Here is a 12,137-nt window from a genome sequence, read left to right as displayed (position 1 = left end):
AGAATATGTATTTCCAAGACACAGGACTTTACTGAAACACCACTGAAATAACAGGATATGTAAAGGCTCAGAGAAAGCAAATGTTTTAAAGGTGAGGTTTTTATGCAGATTTAAATTATGATACGTCCTATTTTCTAGTCAGAAGGAGGAAACACCCTAGAAACAGAAATCTGATCCACCAAGAAAGCTGCTGCCCTCTACTGGGATGCTGTGAGCTTCAGCACCATGAGACAGAGGAAACCAGACCATGGGAATCCAGAGGCCCTAGAGGCCCTGGGAAAGCAAATGGACAGAAAGTCTGTGCCAGATTCTCAGATCTGGAGATGCTCCTTGGGCAGGCAGACTGTGAGTCCAGCTGCCAGATCCCAAAGTGCTGAGTATGTAGCCTAGGAGTGGTGTTAAATTACATTTTAAATGTTGGTGACCAGCTAAAACTTAAAATTTGCATATGCCTGCAGCAGCACACACACAATCCCTGCTCACACTTAGCTTCATGGATCCATGTGTTTTGAACTTCACTTACTGGACTCCAGGATATTAGTTTCAGGCAATCTTCTCTCAGTGTTTAAGGGCTGATACAGCATCCTCTAGTATGACTGAACTCTGATTTCCCATCTGATCCCTTACGATGGGAGAGTTTGTTAGGTCCTTCCTATTTGGTGTTTTTAAAAAGTCTGTTCTGAACACCTCTCTTCTACTCTTACAGACTTTTCCCCCTTGCACACTTTCACTGTTAACAGGGGGGTAGAGTCCTCAGCCGAGAAGCCTGGAAAAGGTTATGGCTAAAAACAATTTTAATTTGGAAGACATCAGCTTGGTATAGTGTTCTCCTAAGCTTTGAATTTTAGAAGCCCTGTCTATATTTGGGGAGCAGAAATACAATTAAGGTAAAAAAGCCAATAATAATTAGCATTACAGTTGTATAGAATGTACATATATGTAATTATGTGGCTCTGCCTTTGTCACCAACTCATGTGGGTTCTTGCTTCAGTGCTAATGGAAATTGAAACTGAAGATTCAGCATGGATTTAACACATTCACAAAAATCTTTCATTGCAAAGTAGGAGAAGATGAGAAGGGGACACAAAGCCCTGATAAAGATCAAGCTGGTCTCCTAGCAAAAGAAGTAAGAGAAGATAAGAAAGGGCTTCATCTTGAAGAACTAAAGGAGGCAAAGCTCTAAGGAGGGGGATCAAACTGGCCTGCTCTCAAAAAAACAGACAGCAGGTTTCTAGGGCGCTGTGATGGCCTGGGTCTGGTGATCATTATCTCAGTCCTGGCTTTGCAGCTCTGGAGGAATCTTTGTGCCCTGGGGGCAGTTTGGTTCCTGTGTGATGACTCTGTTTGAGGCTCTGCTACAATCTAAGGTGACCATCAGTTTGAGGTCATGGGGACTTCTAGGTGTGGCTGAACAGCCTTATAAATCTCTTATCTTGGTGGTGAAGGGGGATGAGATAGGCCAGGTAAACCAGTGCTAATAAACCTTGCTGATCAACTTTTGGACAAACGTTAATCTAAGGGACTGCCATGCCTATATGCAGAACTGAGAAGGATCTGACTCAGAATTTCACAACATGAGAGGCAAACTTTATCCTGCCAGTAGTCACTCATTGGGTATCTGTAAGTCCAAGTGAAGAGTTGTAGTTTTTAAGAGAAATCACTTCCAAATCTCTGGCTGCCTCATAAGAAAAGACAAATCATGCTTTTCATGAGTAATGGGTTGAAGACCAAGGATTTTGTTTGTCTGTTGTCCCTATGGTGGTCTCTAATTGTGTCATGTTCCCTCTGACTTTATTCTCCTTAATCTTAAGGAGAAATGGACAGAGTTCTTTCTCTCTCCTTCTTTCCTTCTTTCTCTTCCTCTCTCTCTCCTTCTCCCTCTCCCTCTCCCTTTGCCTCCCTCTCCCATTGTTTCATTTTTTCAGACACATCAGATTCAGAGTGTTTGGCAGCCACTGAAGGCACAGGGAAGCCTGAACCAGTGGTGTCTGAGTTACTCCTTGGAAGTTGACTGCAGTCTTTAGAGGTTGAGGTGCACAAGTGTGGTGGGAAATTACTGGAGGTCTTCGCCCTTTTTTCTTAACATTCCTATGATTGGTGCCTTTTTTAGTAGATCTTAAAACAGCTGTCACTGTTTAGAGCCCCTTTCTAGATCCAGTTAGTGCTCTCTTTTTTTATGTCATTAACACTCTCTGTTTTTATTCTCCTGCTGGGTGTTTAAGACTGAGTATTTAATAAAAATTAACCTCTTTCTATACTGGTGAGGTTGGTCAAGACATCTCAAGGGTTAGCTGGGGGCCCTGTGAGGAGCTTCATGGCTCCTTCAGTTCTTTTCCTTTACCAGTTGTATCATTCTCTAGGGTGGGTCAGTGTCTTGTTGACCATGTGGCTTTCCTGGGAAGCTTTGGGACCTTCCCCTCTCTGATGACCTTTCTCTGTAGAATGCACACTGATTGGCTCCTGTCATCTGTGGTCCATGCAAACTCCCTGCTCAGGAGGTTGGATGACCCATTAGAGTTGCAGGTCCTGTCATCCCTCGGATCCTCTTAGCCTTTATCTTCCTTGGCTTTGGCCTCCATGTTCCAACTTGGAGTCAAATGCCCAGAAGCTAGTGCCACCAGTCTGGAAATAGGAGTAGTGGGTTCTAGTTTTAACTGTTCTAAATTTTTCTAGATATCAGGGGTATTTTGAAATATAAAATGAGACTGGAAGAAAATTACCCTTTCCATTTAATAGGGTTATATTGAGACTCATGACATATCTATGGGTGATGGTCTCTAATCTTAACATAGTGCTTGTGCTGTCTACTAGAAATCATACTCCTGAGGAATATTAACAGATGAAAGTTACAAATACAAAATAAAAATAGTAAGAGTAAAACAAACCTAGCTAGCATAAAATCATGGGATAAAGAAACATATTAAAATGTTTAGTTTTGTCAGAAAGTCATATCTAAGAGCACCTGACAAAGTTCCTTTAAGCAGGATGTACTTGTTTACAGATGTACTTTTTGGGTGACTTTTAGTTACTGGCATGTCATTGTCAGGAATTCAGAGTTTAGGGATAGCTAATTATCAAAATTCAACTAGGAACAAATAAACATAAACCTGAAAAATGTATTGTTGAAACAGTTTTACTTAAGAGGACACCAGAAAATAAGGTATTCTCCTAAGCTTTCCATTTGAGAAAGTTTTTACACAAGGGTGATAATAAAGAACTGAAATATGTTCTGTACATGTACCTGTTCCCTACAATAACTGTAAAAGTTAGAATCCTTGAACAAAGGGCAGCACTGACAAGAACAAAAGGAGAGCTTTTAGAGTGTAGGAAACACTGTTAATGAGAAGTAGATTTATGACCCAGTGTATAAGTACATCTCCTTTTACAATACAAATTGCTTATTTGGTTAAAGCCAACAGGTATAGACCAGTGGTGATGAACCTATGGCAGGCATGCCACAATGAACTGTTTGTTATCACTGAGAGATCTAAAAGGTTCACCATCACTAGTGTAGACCATGCTTTAAATGCAGAATTGTCCACAGAGCAGGTTTGCTCCCTCTTGAATAGTAATAACTGTAAGTGGCAGAAATGCCAAGTTTCACTGACTATTTTGGAAGTTTAAGGTCTAACTTCAATGTACATTGTATAAAAGAGAGTATTTATTGGTTGCCTTTCACATGTTAAACTTATGTACTTTTGGGGCTGGGGATTTAGCTCAGCGGCAAAAGCGCCTGCCTGGCAAGCACAAGGTTGTGAGTTCGGTTCCTGGTACCGAAAAAAAAAAAAAAAAAAAAACTTATGTACTTTTTATTTCACAAACTTTGCACATTTACATAAAGCTCAGATTCACATAGCATAATTAGTCCTCAGGCACATACATGTCTGTCTATCATAGATATATAGGATGTTAAATATACTATAATAACCTAAAGTAGTAGTGTTTATTTAACCAAAGTTATGAAGTGATCTTTTTTAAAAAATTTAAAACAAATAGATGTTTAAATAAATCTTCACTTTCTTAAGACTTAGCTTCTCCCAAGTAATTAAAAATCTGATGAAGACAAAATGGTCTCAATAAAACAAAAAGCCTTTATTTCCTAGGCCAGTTTCTGTGTATACTTAAGAGGAGATCAATCTGTTAGTAAATTCTTCTCATTTTAACCTGAATTTTTTTTGGTGTGGAAATCAAACTCAGGACCTTGTGCTTGCCAGGCAAGTGCTGTGCCACTGAGCTATATCCCCAGCCCTTTCCTCATTTTAAACATACAATTTTATTAACATTCATCCTTCACAAACCTTCACAACCTGCTTAGCATCCTGAAAATCTTTCTTTATCATACAAAATTATTTCTCATACAAAAGCATTTTCCCTTTCTTTTACCCTTCTTTACCAAAACTATCCCTATACCTGTAACTACAACTTTCTTTATATCTCTTACTTACTACCCTATTTCTGCCTTATTTTGCCTTAAATTTACATTTTAAACAACCTTCCCAAAATTTTTGAATTTTGACAAAATATCATCTTTCCCCATATTTTAGCTAGGATTGGCTAAAATAACAGATCTCTAAGCAATCTTGTATAACTGGTTTCTACAGTAAAAGGCAGCAGAAAAATAAATCAATAAAAAGGCTGCATGGAAAAACAAAAGAAAATAAAAATAAGATCAGAGGTTAAAGAGCTGTCTTCGAGAGACTGACAGAAGGTTTGAGGTATTAAGAACAAAGCGGGGGCTGGGGAAATAGCTCAGCAGCACAAGCGCCTGGCAAGCACAAGGTCCTTAGTTTGATTCCCGGTACCAAAAAAAAAGAACAAAGGGGAACAAAGACAGTTGTTGAGGGTTTACATACCCAGCAGCACAGGTAATCCTGGTCAAGTTGCGGTCATTTCCCAGGAAGATAGTGGTTCCTGGCTTTTCAAAAGTTCCCTCCTCAGCAAGGTAATTGGGCTGTCAGGCACAAAAAGGAAGCTCTGACCAAACAGCTAGGCAGGGCAATGGCTGAGCAAACTCTCTGACCCTAGGTTACCCATCTCTGACAGCGACCATGCAGGCGGACAAGTACAAAAATCTAGGTACTTGAGTCAAAACTGAGTAAATGTCCCCAGTATCCGAAAGAACATTGATATTCTTACCTGCCATACAAATAGTTATCCAAAAGTGACAGCCAGTTGTCCAACTGAAGCTGTGAGAGGTCCCATCCCTCTTCTGCTGTTCTGGCCATCAGGGGTTTGGGCTTCTCCACCTTGCTCTGAAGTTGACCTTCTTGCTTGTAGAAATCATATTGGTTTTTCCTAAGCTGTAGCAATTCCAGTGGTTGAATCCTGAACTCCAGACTCACCAAAGTGTCACTGCTTGGACGGATGTGAAGCAGCTGGGAGCTGAAGGCTGCAGCTAAAGGATTCTGCAGCTTTTGTTTAGTTCTCTTGGCTTTCTCTGTTACCTCTGTTTTATCGCTATTATTAAAGACACTAGAAGCTATTTCCATGAGTTGGTTTAGGGAGGTCTGTGGGCCAGCTGCCACTTTTTGCAGCTTTTCCTGTATGTCTGGAGCTGACCAGAAAATAAAATGCAAGCTACGAAGACTCTGTTTTGTTTTCTAATGGCCTCTAGCAATTGCCCTTGAAACACTGCAGGATTTTCTTCCATCCCCTGGATCACTTCTCTGACCTTATCGTAACTAACAGACTTATTGGTACACTTGTTAATCTCCCCTACAAAGCAAGTTACCATGTTTACCACACTCCCTGTCTTGGGGACCTTCCTGATAATTCCACTTGGGATCATTTCCTGGTACCGCAGCATCTTCTGTCCTGAGAACATTATGCTCTATGTTTCGGGCAGTCACAGAGTCTGCACACTCTCATGCAGTGAGAACGTTTCCCTCTTTCTCATCCATTGTGCAGCAGTGGGTCAGCAATATCTGAACATCACTTAGATCAAATCAAAGCTCGGGGCAACCCACTGAATTCCTCAGAAAAGCAGCTGGGGTCCTCTGAGAATTGGCCAAACCTCCTTTCATCTATGGGGACATACAGAAGGGAACCTGGGTCTGGATGGTGGCTCCTCCTCCCTCTGCATTCTCAGAAAGGACAGAGCCAGGGGTTGAAGTGGTAGGAAATTCCACTCATGCTATTGAAGGATCTGTGTTCCTGTGGAAGACGAGGATATAGGATAGAATAATGGAATATGATGGTGGTGCCCCATGCAGTGCTGGAGTTCTGAGCACCTTAGTTAAACCAGTGAGAACGACAGAAATCATTGGAGAGCCTCCAGTCTGCGGACCAGAAGAGAGAGAATGGGTCTGAAGGATCAGCAAAGACAATCCCTTCTGGAGAGCTCTCAACATTGTAAAGGCCAAGAGGTCCATTCTGGGTCTGTCACTGAAGGGGGCAGGCTTAAATGGGATCAGCCAGAAGGTCCAGATCACCTCTGAGGTTAGGAGGCTACATAAATCCAGTAGGTGTTCTTCAAATCTTTATCTTGGTGCACTCATAAAAGGCTGTATGTAAGGAACTTTGCTCCATTAGCTTTCCTTCTTACAGAATAAAATCTAGTTGCGAGATTGTGCTATAACTTTGGGACCCATTCTTTTTTTGGACACCTCTTCTGGGGATACTGGGGCCAGGCTGTTATAAAGGAAAACTGGCTTCTTTTTCTTCAAACTGCCTCCCTTACAATTGCCCCAGTTATCTAGCACTGAGTCCTTTGGAATGCACTCTTTAGCCCTATATTACTGTATGATGTTTATTAAATGAAGAAGTCTTGCAAAGCCTAGCAGCAAAAAGACCGGGATTCATTCAGCCTGCTACCTTCCTTTGACCACTAGGTGAAGTAAGGGCGCTGTGGCAGCCAAGTCCTCCTTTTCCTTTAATGGTTTTTTAAAAAGCCTTAGTGTGAATCAACTGGGATGACCCGTCAGGACATCTCAGGTCTCTGAAATCTGCCTGACAAGTGAGGTGTTTAAAGAGGCACACAAAGACAGGTTGTGAGCACTGCAGTGGATCCCAGTGAGTCCAGTGAAGATAGTTATTCTTACAAAAACCAGAGACCAATTATGCAAGTAGTCGGCACATCAAATCAACAGAAGGGTTCAGGGTTTGGGATGAGGCCTAAAAAAAGGTGCCAGGTATAGAAGTTCTTGGAAGCCACAGCTAGCATCACAAAGGGTGACAGACACACATAAAATGGCCTGCCTACTCCAGTCAGCCTGATCACATGGCTGAGAAATCAGATTTCTAACCTGAGCAACAGTAGGAGTTCATTTCCACGGACCCTGAGTAAAAAAGAAAATACACAGCTGGAGGTTTCCACATAAACTCAGGGCCCATGTTTACGCAGTGGTGGAACACACAATCAAGAGATGGGAGTTGTGAATCATGGCAGGGAGTAGGGGACCAAGCTTGGTCGCTTTGTCTGTTTGCTTTCTTCACCATTCTTCATCCAGGTGTAAAGCCAAACTGAAATGCGCTCTGCTGTGTCAGATGAGCAAGGGAGCCTGCAGAGGCGAGGAGCAGGGCCTCTAGCAGTGAGAGTTGGAAATTGCCAGGCAGCAGCAGATCAGTCTCCCAAATTCTGTTCTGGGGCTTCTTCAGGTGTCATGCTCCATCAAGGAAGGACCCAGGGTGGAGTCAACCTCTACAAATGATCACCATGGGATTCTGGACCCGCCCTTCCCCAGGATCTGGTGTCAGAAAGGATCTGGATAGTTCAGTGTGTTTGACTGCTAGTGTATCAGTGAGCATTGAAAAGGAGGAGGTCATGATCATTCACATATTGCTGTCCCATCATCCTTAAAGTCATGAAAAATCTCAGTGGGATTATGAAAAACCCAGCAGTTAAGGAGAATTGTAGCCAGGCCTGGTGGTGCCCATCTGTAATCCCAGCATTCAAGAGGCTGAGGCAGGAGGATCGCTGTGAGTTCAAGGCCAACCTGAACCACACAGCAAAACCTTGTCTCAAAAAGACAAAAGGAAGAGGAGGAGAAAAAAGAGAAAGGGAAGGGGAAGAAGAAGAGGAAGAGGAACTGTAAAGACCTATGTCTAAGAATGTAGTTGCTCAGAGGATCAGGAAGGAACAAGATTGCTTAAAATACAGATTATGAATTTGTCAGAAAAAATAAAAAAAAAAAAAAATGAATTTGTCAGAATAAGAACACTGGGCACGTCCAACACTGAAACATTGCAGGAAAACGCACAGATTGAGCTGGAGAGCTGAGGGTATTTCCTGAGGGGAAACGTTGAGGTGTGCAAGACACACAGGGCTGACATGGCGGGGGAGAAATCCAGCTGCCCGCTCCACCTGCTCTTCAGCTGGTTCAGAAAAGACAGAGCGCAGTTACTACTATATTCCAGGGGGCTGTTCAGAGTCCAGGCTACAGCCAGCTTTGGGGCAGAGCACCGGAAAAGCCACAGGAAGTGAGCCCAGATGGGGAAGGAACAAAGACCATGCAGTGAGTTCACACCAGACTAGAGTTCAAGCAGATGTGACCCCAGCAGGCCCCCAGCAGGACAGGAGGGTGGACAGTAAGGCAAGGCTGGACTCAATCCCTCCTCTGAGTTTGACAGCCCGGGGGTAGGACTAAGCTAGGATGGAGCCAGGTGACCTGCTTCCTGTGTAGGTTTTCAGTTCCCCTTCTGGTGCATCTTGGACATTTGAGATGAGTCTGGCTGTAAGACTGCAATCTAGGCCCTCTGTTAGGCAGCCAGCTTCACCAGAGACGGTGACAGTGGGATCTCAGCAGTCACTGATCCCATGGGGCAGGCGGGAACATGGTCTTCCTCCCACCTTGTTCTCAAAATAACCCTTTACAGAAAATGATCATTGTTCGCCTTTGATAACTGAAGACTCTAGGCACAGGAAGCTTCCGTCGCCCCAGGTAGCGGAAGTTGCGATCAAACCTGGGCTGACTGCACCCCTGAAAGGGGGTGGTCCAGTGAGCTGCAGGTCTGCAGGGGCAGGGGCCATCCCACTTCTGGACACAAGGAGGATGTGCCTCCGTGGCAAACAGAGGGCAAAGGCAAGGATTACTCTCTCAGCCACCTGCATCAGCTCACTGGGACAAACAAGAAACCTACAGAGGTTTTCTCACCAATGGCAGTGTGTGGGATAGCCCTCCATCTGTCCCCTGAAGGTTACAATACGTGTGTGCGCTGCCTGTGTGAGCAGCATATCAGATCCAGGTGTGAATCCTCCGCAGGATTCTGAGGGCATCCTTTGCTGTTTGGAGATGTTCTGAACCTGTGGCTTTCCCTCCTCCATTCTCACTAGCCAATCCCACAGCAAGGGGATAGAGTTCACGGCAGGGGGCTGGGCTAAGTTTGAGAAGTTTTCTGTGTAGTGCTTCTCAGGCTATGTCTTGGAGACTGACCAGGGTATGCGGGGTGGAAAGTGGTACAAGCAGGCTCCAGGCAGGAGGCCACACAGTGCAAAGGCCGGTGGGTGGAAGAAGGTCGAAGGAAGATTGCAGTCCAGAATATAAACAATGGCCAGGTCCCGCGCTGAATTCTCTGAAAGGGCTGCAAAGAAAGCCTGCACATTACCGCAGTCTCGGCAGAGACGGAAGGTGGCACTGTCCGCACAGACATCCGCGGCTGGGGCTGCGGGGAACCTCGAAGGACCGCGCCCGCCGAGCTGCTGCTTTCCACGTCAGCAAGAACTGGAGATGCACAAAGCCCGGAGCGGAGGAGGAGGAGCAAGCTGCTGGCTCCGGGAAGGAGCGGGGTGGGGCCACAAAGCTGAAAACGCCTGAAACGCTACCTGAGGCTCTCAAAACCATTCGAAGAATTCAAAACCTCTGGAATCCAGCGGAGTACGCGGGAGGAGCCGGAGAAATACGTGCTTTACGACTGATCCGCCCGTCTGCTAGAGAACCAGGAGAGCTCAGGCTCCAACAGTCTTCCCCGTGCGCATTGGAACCCCGTGACTCCCATCTTCAGCTGGTTTGCCCATAGCACAGAATGGTCCTGAGTCTATTGGGGTTCAGGGCCAGAAGCGCCCAGTGTTCCTCTGGCCTCATGGACTTGAAATCGCCCTCTACACCAGCCCCACCTCGTCTTCTTCATTCCCTCCGGCTCCCTTCCTTCCACTGGCGGCCAGCTGAGCCTCTGCCTTAGGTCTGGGCATTGGTTTTTGAGAAGCATGTGGCAGTCAGTAGAGCTGCCGACCAGATTTTTCTGGCTGTCCTCCTTCCCAGATGCATCGTGGGATTGTTCTTCCTGATCTCCTTGTGGTCTCCCTCTGGCCAAGGAGCTTTAAATGGAAATAATCTATGTCATTTCTAAGCCATGGCGTTAAATGCTGATAGAAGGCCCGTTCCCTCTACCATGACAACCGGCAGTGTTGCAGAGACTGGCTGTTCCATGACCCTCGGTCCAAGAGGGAAGATGACCCAGCAGAGCTGCACCTGACCCATGACAGACAGGCATTGTGAGGAAATAGTCACCCCCTTGTTGTACACCCCTGGGATTTGGTGACGCTTTTTTCCTTTACCCTGTCCTGCACTTTCTCTGCTGATACAAATAAGGTCACGGAGCTATTTTTAGAGGACTCTGAAAGGTCCTGATATAAACTAGAATTGTCACTAACAGTAATGAGTGTCACTTATGGAACAGCTACTACGTGCTAAGAATTGTCCTGGGTCCTTTGGCAAATATTTTCTCGTTGATCCCCCTTACTGCAGCCCTGTGGGTTGGGTATTATCGACCTCTTTGTTATTAGTAGGCTCGTTGTAAAGACCAGGGACCAAGACTCAAGTGGGCTAAAGATCACATGCATAACTAGTACACAGTGGGATTAAGAGTCAAATGTAGAAGACTTTGACTTCAAAGTACTCACCATTTCTGCCACTAGGTTGTTACTACGTACAGTGCAAGTCTAGCCATGCCAAGAAAAAAAAATTACAAAGAAATGATCTCTTAACAGGAAAAACATTAACTTCTGTCTTTGGGACTAAATTGAATGTGAAAGATGATGTTGACAGGGTGAACAAAGATGCTTGCTCTATGATGAGATATTTGACAATGGAACTTCCACTCATTTTCTCCTCCGATTCAGTGTTCTATCAGATAAGCCACAGCAAGCACCGAAGGTTCAAGAAAAATGCAAAGAGATCATTTTGTCTGTCACTTAGCATTTTTATGAACAAGCTAGGAAACAGATTGCATTATGCATTTTTGCAGGAGAGAATGAATGGCCTGAGATCTGCTGGCAGTGGAGATGACGTTGCAGCAAGAAGACCCTGCTTCTCGCAGTCTTGCCTGCCTCCTTCTGACCTGCTGACACCCGCAGTCCCCAGCTTCCCTGCCTTCCCTGCCCTTCCATAACTGTCTGGAAAGTCATTTGGGCTACTGCATGCATCAGTATCGCACCATGCTTGACCATGTCCCTGTGGAAGGCCTCCTCCATTTCACTCACCAGTGCATGGTTCAGAGACACTTGCGTGCAGAGTAAGTCCTGCAGAGCAGCGTTAGCTGTGACTAGCAGTGTGGCCTCTGGAGTTTAAAGCTCCAGAATTTACTATCCATGTGAGGTTGAACACACACCTCCACCTTCACCTGTCTCAGTTTTTTCATCTGTACTTCACAGAGTAGTCATAGTGCTCAGCTTATATAGTTGCCATGAAAATTAAATGATTCCATACATGGTATATGTTTAGTCCACTGCCTAGCTTGTAATAAGAACGTAATGACTATATAACGGTAAGAAGTAACCACATTTATTCACTGAAGTGAACTGAAAAACTTGGAAGGAGCAGCTCCCAGTCAGCAAAACGTTCAAATCAGAGAGGTAGCACATTGTAGAGGAACAGTCCTTTTTCCTAGAGCCTTCATGCAACTTTTCTGTAAATAACAAGCTTTCCCAGACTCTTTGCCATAGAAATATTTGAAAACAACCCAGCAGAACCCATTAGTGATACCATGTCCATTCAAATGCAATCACAGCCTCTTCTGGGACAGTGCTGATTTGATTCTGTCAAATAATATTTATTGAGCTCCTACTGTCTGTATGCCAGGCATTGATCTGAGTGCCATGGAGGTAGCAGAGAAGAAAAGAGACAGCCCCCTGCCCTTATGGCAAATAATATACAAAGAGAAAGCCCTATTCTGTCCCACTTCTGATTGCAAGGTGGTAGAAA

This window comes from Chinchilla lanigera, unplaced genomic scaffold (assembly GCF_000276665.1).
Source record: "Chinchilla lanigera isolate Chin_1 unplaced genomic scaffold, ChiLan1.0 scaffold00012, whole genome shotgun sequence".
In the NCBI taxonomy this organism is placed as follows: Eukaryota; Metazoa; Chordata; class Mammalia; order Rodentia; family Chinchillidae; genus Chinchilla; species Chinchilla lanigera.
The sequence above is the reverse complement of the archived record's forward strand: the minus strand, read 5'-3'. Positions refer to the sequence as shown.